The sequence below is a fragment of the Chiloscyllium plagiosum genome, unplaced genomic scaffold, assembly GCF_037043375.1.
Source record: "Chiloscyllium plagiosum isolate Xiang-an unplaced genomic scaffold, Cpla_swu_hap1 HiC_scaffold_24, whole genome shotgun sequence".
Taxonomy (NCBI): Eukaryota; Metazoa; Chordata; class Chondrichthyes; order Orectolobiformes; family Hemiscylliidae; genus Chiloscyllium; species Chiloscyllium plagiosum.
In genome coordinates this window covers 21386357-21403204 of record NW_028270162.1, presented here as the reverse complement: position 1 = coordinate 21403204, position 16848 = coordinate 21386357, and the positions used below count along the sequence as shown (strand labels likewise).

At 38.5% G+C, this 16848-nt stretch overlaps 1 long non-coding RNA gene across 1 annotated transcript in view; it reads right to left on the bottom strand.

Moving 5' to 3' along the window:
* LOC122562403 (uncharacterized) overlaps window positions 1-16848 on the bottom strand; it is a 175284-nt gene that overhangs the window by 11608 nt on the left and 146828 nt on the right. Inside the window, exon 6 of the long non-coding RNA XR_015761298.1 lies at window positions 5161-5250. This is a non-coding gene — a long non-coding RNA (uncharacterized LOC122562403). The remainder of the gene's footprint in view (window positions 1-5160; window positions 5251-16848) is intronic.

The following is a 16848-nucleotide window of genomic DNA, read 5'->3' as shown; positions in this document are numbered from 1 at the left end:
TGATTAGATTAGATTACTTACAGTGTGGAAACTTGGCCCAACAAGTCCACACAGACCCTCCGAAGAGCAACCCACCCAGCCCCATTCCCCTACATTTACCCCTTCACCTGACACTATGGGCAATTAAGCATGGCCAATTCACCTCACCTGCACACTTTTGTACTGTGGGAGGAAACCGGAGCACCCGGAGGAAACCCACGCAGACACGGGGAGAATGTGCAAACTCCACACAGACAGTTGTGTGAGGCAGGAATTAAACCCGCGTCTCTCAGTCCATGCTAATACATTACTCATAACGCCATGCATCATTTATCTTATGCAGTAGCCTTCTGCACGGCACTTTGTTGAATGCCTTTTGGAAATCTAGATTACATCACATCCACTGGGTCCCTGTTGTTCACTGTAATCATGATGTCTTCATAGTTAAGCATGACCTGCTTCTCATGAACCAATGCTGCTTCTGCCCAATGGAACAATTTCTATCTAAGAATCTTGCTATTTCTTCCTTGATAGCAGCAATGTTCTAAATGTTTTATGATGTGGAGGTGCTGGTGTTGGACTGGGGTGGACAAAATTAAAAATCACCCAACACCAGGTTATGGTCCAACAGCTGGACCATAGAGCGCTGCTCCTTCATCAGATAGCTGGTTGGGTAGGCTCATAAGGCACAGAATTTATAGTAAAAGATCAAAGTAACATACAAATGATGAAATGTATTGAACAAACCTAGACTATTGTTAAGTACTTAATCACTCAAAATGGGGATTCAGGTTTTGATTGATTAACATGTAAATCTCAGAACTTCTTTCAAGTCACAGTCCCGAGATAAATTGCAGATTTGCATTTGCAGATACATTCTGTTCTGTTCAATCTGTAGGCAGTCAGTCCATGTGACACCTTATAAATTCCTACAGTGGAAACAGAATGTGTGACAAAGCTGCTCCTTTAATAAGGTTATGTTGTCCTTGGTTGTTTTCAGAGAGGTTGTAAAAGACACAAACTCCGAAAAGTCTAAGTTAAAGCGTATTAGGGCCTATTTGATTATAGCTAATAACTACTGCCTCAGGCAAAAAAAGCTTTTAAGGTTTAAAAAAACACTTGTACAATGAAAGGGGACTAACCAGTTCTCCCAGCTCAATTTTTCTCTGGTCTGGCTTTACACTAAAAGCAGTCAGGCAGTTGAAAAGCTGCTGAACCCCAAAGAAGCAGATCCATGCTGATATCTCTCTGACCTCTCTCCTGTAAAAACCTGTGTTTGATTTTACCTTTTGTGCCAAAAGGTGTTTATGGGGACTGCTGCAAGTATTGGAACAGCATCATTAAGTTGGGATAATCTGTTGGGTTTTCGTGTAAATTATTATTCTGCATTCTGTTCTCTTTTGTTTGTGCTTCATCCGGTAATCTTGTAAATAAATTCTGTTTTGTTTAAAATTAAGTGGGTTGGCCAGGTGCATCTCTTCTGGAATATCCCCTTTCCACCTGATTAAAGCAACTGGCAAAGTTAAGGCCTGGGCTACTTTCTTGAAATGTTTTGAGGGTTCTGGCCTGATTCATATCAGATTGGGGTTTGTCTGGGATTTGTCCTATGGTTCCCAACTGGGATTAGGGTTGTTGGACTTGAAGGTAGCAAGTGGTAGGTGATAGTGTCTTTTGTCCTGGCTGTTGATATTGGTCGGTTTAAACAGAGTTTGAATTATGTTTAAAAGTAGAAGAGAGAAAAAAGAGAGAGGGTGTTTGAACTTCAGAAACTGTCACTCAGGCAGGAAAGACAGCTTAAAAGGATGAAGATGAAGGCTGAAGGTAAGCTTAGCGAGGAAGACAGTGAGGGTGAGCAAACCCATGGTATCCAAAGGCCTGATGAGAAACTGTTTAAATATATTCAAGCATTGCCTACATTTGATGAGAAGGATGTGGAAGCCATTTTAAGCCATTTTAATCCCATTAGAAAAAGTAGTTAAACAAATGTCGTGGTCAGTGACCATGTAGGTTTTATTGATCGCAACAAAACTTATAGATAGAGCTAGTAAGGCATTCACATCACTATCAGATGAGGTATCTGGGCGCATGAGGAGGTGAAGAAAGCCATCTTAAGTGCATATGAGCTTGTGCCAAAGACTACAGACAATCACGGTTCGGTGCAACATCGAGGGCCGAAGGGCCTGTTCTGCGCTGTATTGTTCTATGTTCTATGTTTCAGGAATCTAAAGAGGGACCCTGGTCAAACCTACACTGACTTTGAAAGGATCAAACAAAGTAATTTTGATAGGTGGAGAAGGGCATTAAAAATGAGGTACAAAAAATTTCATTTCCTGAAGTAGTGAGAACCAATGTGAAAGAGCAGAGAGTTTAAACAGCAAGATTAGTGGCTGAAATGGCTGACGATTATGAGTTGGTCCATAAATCAAAGTTTGGTTTCCAAAATCAATTTCAATCTGTGAGGGATAGAAATTGGAGAAAAGAGAAATCCTCATGTGGAAAGGGAAAGGGTAGATCTTGGTGAAAATCATGAGGATAACTTACCACAGGGTAAAAAGGGGAAAGATAATTGAAGGGGAAAGATAATTGAAAAACCTCTAGTGTTTTCACTGCAATGAAGTAGGCCACATGAAATCATAGTGTTGGTAGGTTAGGAAATGAATTGGGAGGCCAGAGATAGGAAAATAGGATAAGCCAGTGAATTTTGTTAGATTGATAATGGAAAGCACAGTGGAGGCATTTGGTGGCAGGAGTAAAACAGACTGAAACAAAATGTCATAGTGCATGTTTGCATGTTTAATGTCAATGTTATGTATATGTACGGTGTAGAGTACTAACAATTTAGGATTAAGGGGGTTTAAAATGAAACCATCTTTGGATATTGACGGTTTTGCTCCTTTAACAAGGTTATGTTGTCCTTGGTTGTTTTTCTTTCAGAGAGGTCATAAAAGACAAAGATACCAAAAAGTCTAAGTTGAAGGATTTTAGAGTCAATTTGATTATTGCTAACAGATACTGCCTCAGGCAAAAGGCTTTTAAATGAAAGGGGACTGGCCAGTTCTCCCAGCTCAATTTTTCTCTGGTCTGGCTGTAGACTAAAACAGTCAGGCAGTTGGAAAGCTGCTGAACCCCAAAGAAGCAGGCTCATGCTGGTATCTCTCTGACTTCTCTCCTGTAAACACCTGTGTTTGATTTTACCTGTTGTGCCAAAGGATGTTTATGGAGTTTGTTGCAAGTATTTGGAAAAGCATCAATAATTTGTGAAGAGCTGTTGGCTTTTCAGACAGTTTAAGTTATTCTGTATTCTGTTCTCTTCTGTTTGTGTTTCATTTGGTAATCTTATAAATAAATTCTGTTTTGTTTAAAACTAAGTGTGTTGGCCAGCTGCATCACTCTTGGAATATCCACCTTACACCTGCTTAAATAAACTAGCAAAGTTAGGGTCTGGGCTATCTTCTTGAAATGTTTTAAGGATTCTAGACTGGTCCATAACAAATCAGTCTGACTCAAGATTGGGACACAGAGAGAGACTCTAACCTCACCCCTTTAATGCATTGTCTGAGCTGAAATGTCATCTTTATTTATAAAACCTTAAGTTACCTTAGGACTGTGACTTGAAAGAAGTTCTAGGATTTACATATTAATCAATTAAAACCTGCATCCCCATTCTAAGAGATTAAAGACTTAACAGCAATCTAGGTTTGTTCAATGTATCAGATCAGTTATGTGACACTTTGATCTTTACTATAAATTCTGTGTCCTGTGATCCTACCCCACTAGCTACCTGAAGAAGGAGCAGTGATCCAAAAGCTTGTACTTCCAAATATACCTTTTGCACTATAATCTGGTGGTGTGATTTTTAACTTAAAAATTTAAACAAGTCTCATTTCATTTGCTAAGGAGCTGACAAAATCTGCTATGTCCTCCTGCTTAGATTTCCTAAGACATAGCTTATCAACTATTCCCAATTATTGTGTTGAGAATGGTGAATCAATACACTGTTGCATGTCTTTATGCCACAAAAGTACATTTTCTTTATATTGGCTGACTCCTCTCTTAGCCAATTATAAAGCAGCACCGAAGTCATGATGGTACTCCAAATGTTTTAAAATTACAGCCTTGTTCTGCAGCTGATCATTTCTTTCTAAAATGTTCAAAAACATTTTACTCCAATGGTTGGCAGGAAGATCTGAAATAAGCTAATGCCAGACATAAACAGAATACTGGAGTAATATTGCAAGAAAACATCTATCCAGATTACATATAATAATGAGCTATTATCCAAAATATGTTTCTATACATGTGAGAGAAGTCAAAGATTTTTCCTGTTGTGTTGATTATGTTGAATACTTCTTTAGCTATAGTAGCTACATTTGGCATACCTAGGTTCTACAAGGAAGACAAAATCACATTAAATTTACTGGTCATTTAACACAAGGAAAATATCAACCTTCGGAATAACTTGGAATAATTTTGAAAACTTGTCTCGTGGGTCAGATTATTGTTTTCCTTGTATTGATGTGTTTCTTGCATCCTAGTCCTGATGAGTACAAATTGAAAAGCTTGGACTACTTATCTTCTTTTAGTAATGTTTAAATTTTACTCCTAAGCGATTATTTCAGTAATACCAATTATTTTCCAGTGGCTTTCCTATTCTGTAAGATTTGATGTAATTTTATAAATGTATGTGCTTTATCACCAGAGAAGCTGCATGTATGTATGTAGTTCACGTTCAGGTAACAGCAATTTTATTTTTTGTATGCTTAAATTATATGGCAACAATTTTACAGAATAGGATACACAACAAAGAGACTGAGCACATACAATATAATTATTGATGAAGTCTCTGAGATTCTCAGTTCAATAGAATTAATGATCCTAAATTTGTGGGAATATATAAATCATTTATGATGTGCTGTTCCAGTGATGCTTCATATTACCCTCATAACCTGAGTGGCTTCCCACAGCAATAAATTAAATGTTTATCTATAAAACTACCTTTCCATCTAAGTGATAGATTTAACACAATTGCCGATTCAGTGTTCAATGGATTAATTCATTTCATTGATAACATGATGCTTTTAAAAAAATTCTTTCTTTTAGCCTTTTCAACTTTTATCATTGACATTGCTTAAACATAAGCATTGATTTACTAAAATAGTAGGAATCACCTATTGTACTGACCTATTTTCACAGATTCCACTGATGATTCAACTTTTGGTTCTTTCTTTTCTGGAATTATGATAGGACCTTCTTCATAATCAATGTTCCCAGCTGAAATAAATATAATAGTTACCAGAGTCAACTCAAACTGATTAGAACGTACCATAACTGTACTTTTTGTCAGTGTGTTGTTCAATCATTAACTAGAGTGACAAATATATAGTCAATGAATAGTTTAACAGGATAACTACTATTATAAATTGATTATGCCCAAATAGGTATCATCAGTTAATTTGCAAAAGACTACTGTGCTCATATTTTTGGAAATAACATTGACATAATTTCTTAATTGTATCTTTACTTACTATACCCCCAGAAATATGCACCTCATGTAAAGTTAACCTTAGTGCACAATGAATATATTAAATGGAGGCAGCAATATGTGTGTGGAGGAAAATTATGTTATTTTGACTAGCTTATTATTCTTGGTTGGAACTCCATGAAACAAAGATAGATTGTTAAAATGTCATAGTATGCATAAAAATAGGAAAGAACAGGTTTTGGTGGAAGAGACTTAAAATTGTCATTTACAAATGCACTTTACAACTCCCAAGCATGCAATCAGTTGCCAGAAATTCTTTTGCAAAGAAACTTATAATCAGAGAATCTGTGCATAAGGTCATAAAAATACATGACAATGTATTTTATCATTCAGTGAACATTATTTTTATCATTGTGGAAGGAGGTTGCTTTCAACAAGAAACACTACAACCAAGCAGCCAGGAGGGCAGAACACATTGAAACCTTAAACAACTTAACAAAGATAACTACAGAAGTTGTCAAGATTGCATGTTCACCCTTCTATTTGTATCATTAACACAACAAATATGCTTCAACAAGAGATGTAAATGAAATCTGGTTTTTAAACAGAAAAAAAACCTAAAACCAAACAATCAACAGAACATGCTGGCAAATGGAACTAGACTAATGTAGGATATCTGGTTAGCATGGAAGAGTTGGACTGAGTGGTCTGTTTCCGTATTATAAATCTCTATGACTCAATGACTCTGAAAATGCACTCAAACTCTTTCGTAACTTTAAAAAGACATTTATAGCAGTTACAAAATGGAATGTGATTTCTGGCACTGGTGATGACAAACTATATGATGACCAAGCTCCTGCTTTGTATTATTGCAATTATATAATGTAATTCTGCAAATATATGTCAACAAGTTGAGCTATCTACAACATGTTGTGCAAATTAAATATGCCTTGTATACTGTCAATAATCAATGCAAATATACTGATCAGGTACAGTGTTATTATCACAGCTGATGGTAATACCAGGTAACTCAGATGCCAGAGTGAAAGCTGACGAGAGAGATCACAAGTTTAACTTTTGCACTCGGTTACTGTAGTGGTTAGTCACTGAAGACAAATTATTAGAATTCTTCAAAGAAGTTATAAGCAAGATAGACAAAGGATAAGCAATAGATATTTGGATTTTAACATGGTTTCACACATTAGGCTACTTAATAAGATAAGAGCCCCTGGTGTTGGAGCTAGTATATTAGCATGGATAGAGGATAGAGGATTTTCCTGCTCCTCGGATGCTGCCTGACCTGCTGTGCTTTTCCAGCACCACACTAATCTAAACCCTGGATAGAGGATTGGCTAACTAACGGAATGCAGAGAATGGGATAAGTGGGGAATTCAGCATGTCAATCTGTGGAGTGCCACAGGGATCAGAGTTGGGGTCACAATTACTTAAAATATATATTAAAGACTTGGATGAGGAAAACGAATGTACTATAAACAAATTTGCAGATAACATAATAATAGACGGGAAGGTAAATGGTGAGGATGACACAAAGATTGTGCAGAGGAATATAGACAGGTTAAATTAGTGGGCAAAAATTTGCGCAGATGGAAAATAATGTGGGGAAACGTGACATTTTGAACTTTGGCAGGAAGAAAGAGGATCTGAATATTATTAAATTGAGAAAGACTGCAGAAATCTATGGGAACCAATGGATTTGGGAGTCCTCATCCATGGAACACTATAATCAAGTTTGCTGGCTAGCATGGAAGACAAATGGAATGTTGGCATTTATTTCAAAGGAAATAGAATCTAAAAGCAGGAAGTTAAAACATGAACCAAAAAGACCAAAGAACTGCAGATTCTGCAAAATCGAAACAAAAGCAGAAATTTCTCGAAAAATCAGACTGCATCTGTGGAGAGAATGCAAGTTAATGTTTTGGATCCAGATGACTGTCTGTATGGAATATGCATATTCTCCCTGTGTTTGTGTTGATTTCAGTTGATGTTGATGCTCCGGTTTCCTCCGATGATGTTGGTGGATAGGCCATGCTAAATTGCACATAGAGTCCAGGGATATACAGGCTATATGAATTAGCCATGGTAAATGTGGGGTCACGGGGATAGGGTACGATCTGGATGGGATGATCTTTGGAGGATCAGCGTGCTATCGATAGTCCAAATGGCATTCTTCCATGCTGTAGGGATTTTATCGATCTTCTTCAGTACTGAAGAAGGGTCACTAGACCTGAAACATGAACTGTGCTTTCTCTCTACAGATTTGGCCTAACTTTGAGTTTTTCCAGCAATTTCTGATTTTGTTTCTAAAAGCAGGGAGGTTTTGCGAAAACTATAAAGAAGTACCAGTCAAGCTATGGCTTGAATACTGTTCACAGTTTTGGGCACCTTATCTAAGGAAAGAATTACCGGCATTGGAGGCAGTCCAAAGAAAGTTCACTAGGCTGATACCAGGAACTAGGAGAAAGTGAGGACTGCAGATGCGGGAGATGAGAGCTAAAAAATGAGTTGCTGGAAAAGTGCAGCAGGTCAGGCAGCATCCAAGGAGCAGGAGAATCGACGTTTCGGGCATAAGCCTGAAGAAGGGCTTATGCCCAAAACGTCGATTCTCCTGCTCCTTGGATGCTGCCTGATCTGCTGCGTTTTTCCAGCAACACATTTTTCAGCTCTGATACCAGGAACTGTCTTATGAGGAGACATTGAGTAGATTGGGCCTGTAGTTGTTGAAATATAGAATAATGAGAGGCAAAGTTATTAAAACATATAAGATTCTTAGGGGACGTGACTGGGTAAATACAGGAAGATTGCTCCCTTGCTAGGGAGCTTAAGACCAGAAGGCATAATCTCACAACAAGAGGTTGTACGTTAAAGAAAGAGATCAGCATGAATTTCGTCTCTTGGTGGGTAGTGATCTGTGGAATTCTTTGCTGTAGAGGGATGTTGAGGCTGGGCCCTTAAGTATATTCAAGGCTGAGATAAGACAAATTTTTAATCAGCAAGGAAATCATGGACTATAAGAAATGTGAAAGGGAAAAGCAGGAATGTAAAATTGAGCTCTATCAGATCAGCCATAATCTCATTGCATGGTGGAGCAGACTTAATGGGCTGAATGGCCTACTTCTGTTGCTACATCTTTTGGTTTAACAACTGTTCATGAGGCTGCCAATACATTTTAACACAAGAATTTTATTACACGAAAAGAAATAAAAATTAGAACAAAGCAATATATGTAGACTGTTTTGAAAGATCTTAAAATAAGCATACAATTGTAACCTGATTCTGCAATAACCTGATTCCAGAGAAATGTCATTCCTATCTTAATTCTTTAATTTCTTATTTAACTGACATATTCCAGTTCTTCTTCTTATACTGTAGAAATAATTTTATGACTGCTTTCCAGTTCTAATGGGCTGAACATCTTTTAAGTCATTACACCTAAACCTCTTTTCAGGTCTGACGACCTGAAGTAAACATTACAACTAAAACGCTTTTGCTCAGATGAAAACTCTCCTGAGCTGAAACACCAATTTTTCTGAACTGTAGTCCAATTAAATAAGTGGCCCCAGTCTGTTTTCTCTATTATAAATCCAGATTTATTTGCAAACAATTTATCAATTAACAACGCAGGTATCTGCTAGGCACTTAACTGAACCCATGCTTTCTTAGAAATGATATTTAATTTAATGTTGAAATGATTTTCTGATCTCTTAAAAAGTTATCTTCACAGAATTGAAACCAATATCCACCTGCCTCTATTTTAAAAATCTAAATTCCTAAAAGATAATAATATTGCTCTGCCTTTATTACAACTGCTTTCTTAATTTCATAGATATACCTAACCACTTAGGATCAGAAAATGTGTCTTCTGAAAAACAAGCCTTATCTAGGCACCATTCCTAGCTGAAGCAGTTAACAGGCCAAATATAAGTTGATAAATGACAGTCAGTATGTATTTGTTGTGAAAGGTGAGTTGCATCATGACAGGACATATCTAGAAAACTTTGTTGGGTAGATGCCAATGTTGTAGCTGTTCTGGAACGACACAGTTGTGGTTGCGGCTGTTCTGGGGCACAGATTGTCAGCACTGAAAATTCAAGCAATTGGGGCTCACACCCTTTCTTGTGTCCACTGGACTCAGCTATTTTATTCATGTTTTGTGAAGTGAAGTGAAATGAATTGGCTGAAAACTGAAATTAAAGAGTGTATGGACCTCAGGTGGAGGCAGGGAAGGATCATTCATCTGGCACATTGGATGATCCAATGTTTTCATTTTGGAGTTAACAGATAATAAGCATATTTTTAGCTTGGGAGCAAGACTGAAAAGCAGCATAAATGGAAAAGGATCCATTATCACTTTCTACAAGTATTGCCCAACTGTTTATATATGCTTACTTTTTCTGTTAAACTAAGTAAAGGAAAATACAGCCTTTAATGACATTAAAAATATTTGGATGCATTCCAAACAATACCTTGCAGGTGGTGACAAGATCCAATGAGATCAAACATCTGGAAATGTAAAACTGAAAAAAACATTTGAGAGAAACTGTAGTCATCAAATTGGAAACCTTTATATTTAACCATGTCCTTTAGGTTTAATTAGGGATTTTATGTGAAGTCTAGTGTCCTCAAACAAAAAAAAACTAAAACATCTGACTGATTGTTAAAAGGTACGTGCAAATACAGCCCTAAATATACCTTTAAGATAATTAGAAGATTCAAAGAGATCCAAGTCTGCATCTGAAAGACAGTTAAGGTCACTGAAGTCAAAGGAATTCAAAACTTCTACACTTTGTGTTATTCAGATCTCATCAAAGAAATTAGGTTTGATTTTATGACCAATGGCTATGCTCATTCATGGTGTGAACAAATTCACAGTAGCAGTAGTAGATTTCGCTGGATTTTATAGAATAAGTCTTCCTGTTTCATCTGAATGTTCTTCCGCATGTAACATTACAAGGAATTAGGCTATCATGTTGCTTTGCTGCAAGTTGCAAAACTGAACAAAGCAGTAGTTCTTGAAGTGGTGCTGTAGGCACAGTTGGTGCCAAAGCCATTCAGATATAAAATTTCAGGTGTGTGCTGAATGAAGGAGGCCAGTAAGCAAACAAATGTTATTATCAGGTTCACTAAACCTGGAATGAATGGAAAAAAATGTAGCTGATATCCAACAAATGCCAAAGGGTCAACATATTTATATTCAAGGCAAAAGTAAGGACTGCAGATGTGGGAGATTAGAGTCAAGAGTGTGGTGCTGGAAAAGCACAGCAGGTCAGGTAGCATCTGAGGAGGAGAATCGACATTTTGGGCAAAAGTCCTTCATCAGGAATGTGGCTGGGTGCCTAGGGGGTAGAGAGATAAATGGGAGGGGGTGGGGCTAGAGGGAAGGTAGCTGAGAATGCAATAGGTGGATGGACGTGGGGTTAATAGTGATAGGTCATTGGGGAAGGTGGATGGATATGTGGGAAGAAGGATGGACAGGTAGAACAGGTCATGGGGCAGTGCTGAATTGGAAGGTTAGAACTGGGATAAGGTTGGAGGAAGGGAAATGAGGAAACACTTCCCCTGCCACCGGAGGAATTGCAAAACCTGTATCCACACCTTCCCCCTCACCTCTGTCCTAGGCACCAAAGGAGCCTTCCACATCCATCACAGTTTCACCTGCACTTCCACACATGTCATTTACTGTATCCGTTGCTCGTGATGCAGTCTCCTCTACACTGGGGAGACAGGACGCCTATTTGCACAGCGCTTCAGAGAACATCTCTGAGACACCCGCACCAGCCAACCCCACTACCCCATGGCCGATCATTTCAACTCCCTCACCCCTCCGCCAAGGACATACAGGCCATGGGTTTCCTCCATCACCACTCCTTAACCACCCGACGCATGGAGGAAGAATGCCTCATCTTCTGCCTCAGGACCCTCCAACCCCAGAGCATCAATGTGATTTCACCAGTTTCCTCATTTCCCCTCCCTCCACCTTATCCCAGTTCCAACTTCCCTCATGACCTGTCCTACCTGTCATCTCTCTTCCCACCTTTCCGTTCCACCCTCCTCTTCGACCTTCTACTCAGCTACCTTCCCCCCAGCCCCACTCCTTCCCATTTATCTCTCCAACCCCTAAGCTCCCAGCCTCAGTCCTAATAAAGGGCTTTTGCCTGAAACCTTGATTCTGCTGCTCCTCGGATGCTGCCTGATCTGCTGTGCTTTTCCAGGACTACACTCTCAACCTTTATACTCAAATATACTCTTTCTCCACGAGGCATGGATTTATTGTAATTGTTAGTCTGCTGTGGAAATCAGCTGTAAATACGTACTGAGACCTATTTGTTAGACTCCTTCATTCAACAAAAACTGCATTACACTTTTGCTATTGACAACATTAATATGTGCAATGGCAGTACATAGATAACCAGTAAAACAGTACTGGCAAGGAAAGCACTCCGAAGCTAATGCAAATTGATTTGGTAAACGGAAATAGGTTGTCAAGACACAAGTGTGCTGCTTGTGATGGTCAGGTAATTGCTAACCTTTTCATAGTTTTGCCCCATTTACAGGTCAACCAAGGGAAAAGAAGGGACGATTGTAAGCCAGCTGCCTAGAAGCAGCTGTCTAGCCTTAATGATACTGTCTTCAATATTTGTAGTCATGAATCTACAGAAAGTATTGGCAAAAATCAGTTTGGACTCATAGTTCCACCAGTCAGGGATTATTCTTTATTTGTCATAATACTTATTACACTGATTTCACTTGTAAATTCTGACCCAGGGGAATACTTCTTCAAAATAGCTCCATGATACCTTTAAAAATCTAAGATCTTACCTACTTTGGAAATCATTGTTTAAGGGTACTTTGCAAATCTTAATCCTTTTGTCTTCTTTTGGATTCTTGACACATTAATGAAGCTATAGGAAGTAGCATAATCAACCCACATCAACTTCACAGCATCTAATATCAAATGTTCCACCTGTATGAAACAGGTAGTTGAATGCAATTAGTGAATATGAGAAAAGGCACCAGCTGAGTGACAAGTCACAAGTGAAAAGGGGAAGAAGAAAGGCAAAGAAAAGCTACAAACACATGCGTTTTGTCAACTGTACCAGCAAGGCATTGGCATTTTAAAAGGCCCCCATTTAGATAAGTTAACACAGAGGTGGGAATCAGTTTAGCTCAGTTGGCTGGATTGTTGGTTTACAGAGCAGTGTCATGCCAACAGCGTAACAATTCCCATCATGTGTTTGAGGTTACTATGAAGGACTCTCCTTCTCAACCTCTTCCCTCACCTGAGGTCTGGTAGCCCTTAGGTTAAATCACCACCAATCGCTTCTCTCTAATGAAAGAGCAGCCCCCATGGTCTGATAAGATTATGGTGAAACAACAATAATAAACAAATACAGAGGCAAAGGTTCTTCAATGTTTACTTTGCTTGAATGAATGTTCTTTAACAGGTGCACAACCACACATATAGGAAATGTCTCTGAGTGCTTGAACTCAACATCAATGAATTTGAATAGTTTAGTATCATAGCAAGCCACAGAAGATGCTGAAAATTTCTTACTCTATAAACTGGAGGGCAGTAAGTAGGTGCTGTTTGCAAAGGAGGAAGTGCAAGAATCCTCTAGCAATGTGATATTCAAAACTGTTTCTCAATGCTGAATGCTTTTGAGGGCATGGCACATCAGGATTGTGCAACCCATAACAAATCCGTGACACTGTGCAGTAAATGACTACTGGGAAAAGAGAGACACAGAGAACTATAAAAATACAGTGGCCATGGGAAATTCAATAGTCAGGGGACAGGCAGTGTTCCTGCAATTGCTGACATGAGGCTCATGTCATGCATGCTGTTATTGGTCATGAATTCATGAATGTCATGAAACAAATATAAAATATTTTACGAGAGGAATACAGTACTATGTTGGAATTTATAGAACTATATTGGTGTCAGGGGTGGAACCTTGTGTCCTCTCCTGTAGAGTGTTTGATCAGGTGGGAGAGTGGCAATTGGGGACTCTACCATTTTTCTTATTATGACCTAGCAAGATGTGTCATTGGTGGCTTTCTAGTGCAACTGCTAATTGAAGTCCATAAGTAGGAAATTTATGCCACTTAATGGCCTCATCCCTTCACCACTGGTATTAATCTAGTAGTGAGTTTGGACTTACCATGCAGGGAGTACAATGATTGAAGGCTCCAAAGGGAATCCCTCATTCAAAGACACTTTTCTTATTTTTTGTCCGGTAATACAGGCATTATCTGAAAGGCTCGTATTTGTTGTCCATCTTATCCTTGAATTGAATAGATTGTTTGGCCATTTCAGAAGACAGTTAAGAATTAACCACAGTTTTATGGATTGGAGCCACATATAAGCCAAAACAGATAAGGATGGTATATTTCTTTATCAAAATAATATTATTGAACCAGATGGGTTTTTATGACAATTAATTATAGTTTCGTAGTTACCATTACTGAGACTAGTTTACAATCCCAAAATTAATTAATTGACTTTAAATTCTGCAAGGTCCCATTTGGGATCTGAATCTGTGTCTCCATAGCACTAGCCTGGGCATCCTCATTACTAACCCAGAGAGATAATTTCTATATCATTGTCTGCTCATGTCATTGCATTTTGTAGGAACCTTGCTTTAGGGAAGAGTGGGGAGAGTGTTGAAATCCAACCCTTGTCTTTATTGTTGACACCGCTCCCACCCTCCCCTCTAACTCCCACTCAATGACCTACTTTCAACCTGGATTTCTGCTCAATGATAGGACACAAATGGGTTTAATACCAGCAGTAGAATCTACCTCAACACTGCTGAGGAGAAAAGAGCTGCATGCCTCTCATTCGCAGGTAGCTCTTGTGGGCAGGACTTCTGTCCAGGATTCTCAGGGAAACTCGCCCTTGGCCTTTTAAATGCCCATGCAGTGTAAAATGCAGGCCCTTCTTCTTGAAAAGGGTTTCTCTCCAGCTCTGTAGCCAGTGTCCGAATCCTGCCTGGTTTGAGGAGTGCAAGGGGGAAGGTTAAATCAACCCACAACAATATCTGGGTTACTGCAAGTGCCAAGTATAAGTAATTAGAGGAACGGTAAAATAAGGCTGATTAATGCGAGACTGGAAAAAAGATGCACAAGGAAGAGCTTCAATTTCCTGATGCTGTTGTACTAATTCGGAGGTTGACTGGACTTATACAAGTAAGATAGACTGAACCTCAACAGGGCTGTGATGAATGCTGTTGTAAGGGGGTTAATTAGTGTTTTGGAAAAGATTCAAACTAATGTGTCAGAGAAAGAGGCAACAAGATGTTGCATTAGAGAAAAGAAACAAAGTGCACAAAGGACTCTGAATTACATGAGAATAATTGGTTCAGAAATAGGGGTGCTCAGGTAGGGGTAAATGTGTAGCTGATTGGAATAGATTGAAGTACCAGTACATTTATGTACATGTATGGAAGATGCTAAGTAAGATTGGTTGATTGCATATGTGATTTGTTATGTGAAATTATGATATAGTGACAACACAATTAACTCCAAAAAGGATTAGATTAGGACCTTATTTTTCATCACTACGTTGGCAGCCTACCATAGCCTTCTCAAGGGCATCAAAAATGGCCAATAAGAGTTACATCTGCCTGTGAACATCAATTTCACATATGGATAAATAAATACATTTAGGAAAGTTGGAAAATGATTTAAAAAAAGCTTGGGCATTATGGCAATATAATTCAAAGTTATGCTGCAGCACCGGAAAGGGACTTTAATATGTTTAGTTCAGTTTTCCTTTGTCTACAGGAAATCATTTGAGATTTTGATAAGGGCCAATTTAATACTCTGGCAGCAGCAGAAACCTGACAAGAGAGATTACACAATTCCAGGAAAGACACAAATTTAAGAGATTCAAGGACTTTAGAGAGGAAGGAAAATTTAGAGCTAGACCGTAGCTTCCTAAGGGTGGTTGGATCAACAGTTGGTTTTGTGCGGAGAGCCATGTTGACAGAGTTAAAGGGTGAGAAACAAGACCCAAAGTGAGAGAACTGTTAGCAATATCAACAAAAATAGGAACCAAAATAATTTAGTTGGAACAGAGTCAAGAAAGCAGTAGATTGGTCTCATAGACAATTGAAGAGGGAGAATAACTACACAAAAATGTCAGCGCAGGGCAGGATACAATTTGACAGAAATTTTCACCTGGTAGACAAATGAAAAGGAAGGAAGGGGCAGAGGCACTTGATTATGTTGTCTCATCTTAATGACAAGTTCACAAACTGCTTGCATGTATTGGTGTTGAACACGGAAAGTGGAGTTTAACAAGAAACTTTGCAGTAAAGAGTCAGGGTTCATTTTTCGCTATTTGAGAATTATCCTAGAATGCAGCCATTTTAACAGACAAGAACAGGGTTAGACAGTGCTTTATATTATCCAATTAAATCTGGTAGTAATTGGTTTGAACAATTGAAGACAAAAGGCCAGAAAGTTGGGAATTTGAATGTGCAGTTGTAAAAGGTAGAGTTGGGATGTAAAAGGGGAAGGTGGTTAGAGAGTGGGGGGATACAATTAAGTATCAGGGAAGGCCTTATATGATACAGGGCCAGGGTTGCATGAAATGACAGAGTTAGCTGTGAAATATTAGTTTAACAACTTCCGTGAAGGTACAGAGTAACAGAGAATTAGAGGAAGTGAACTCAGAGGAGATTAATTGAGTTGGTGGTTTTACGAACCAAAGATCACAAGTCATTTGATACAGAGTCTGATGGAGGAAAGCAGTAAATATTTCTCATTGACAAAATATAGGGCATAATTTCAAAATCTGCAATTAAAACAAAACTCTTAAAAGTACTAAATATTGAGTAGGATCATAGAATAATTCAGCATTGCATAGACAATGAAATAAAGGTGAGATAATGGAATTAAAGTCTTGTCTTTTGGAAGTAAGAAAAAGGGGAGACCATATCAATTGAATGAGACAAATCTGAAAGGAATTCAGGAACACAGGCACATGGGAGTGTGCATGTATAAATATTTGCAAGTTGCAGAACAAGATGAGTGGACAGTTTAAAAAAAATCAAATGGGAATCTATTTTCAGAGACATCAGGGACAGAATTGAATAGCGCCTGAAAACAGCTGAAGGGATCATGAGACACAATTAACCTACACCTGAGTGTTCTAATGCATATAACATATGAATGTTATGCTAGGGCTCTCGTGGCACAATGATAATGTCCTTACCTCTGACTCAAGAGACCTAGATTTGAAGTATCACCTGCTTCAGAGGTGTGCCACAAAATGTCTGAACAGGTTGATTAGAAAATATCTAAAAACGTTATGCTGTCATATAATTGCTGCATGTAGTCAGAAGTGTGTACATGTGGAGTGG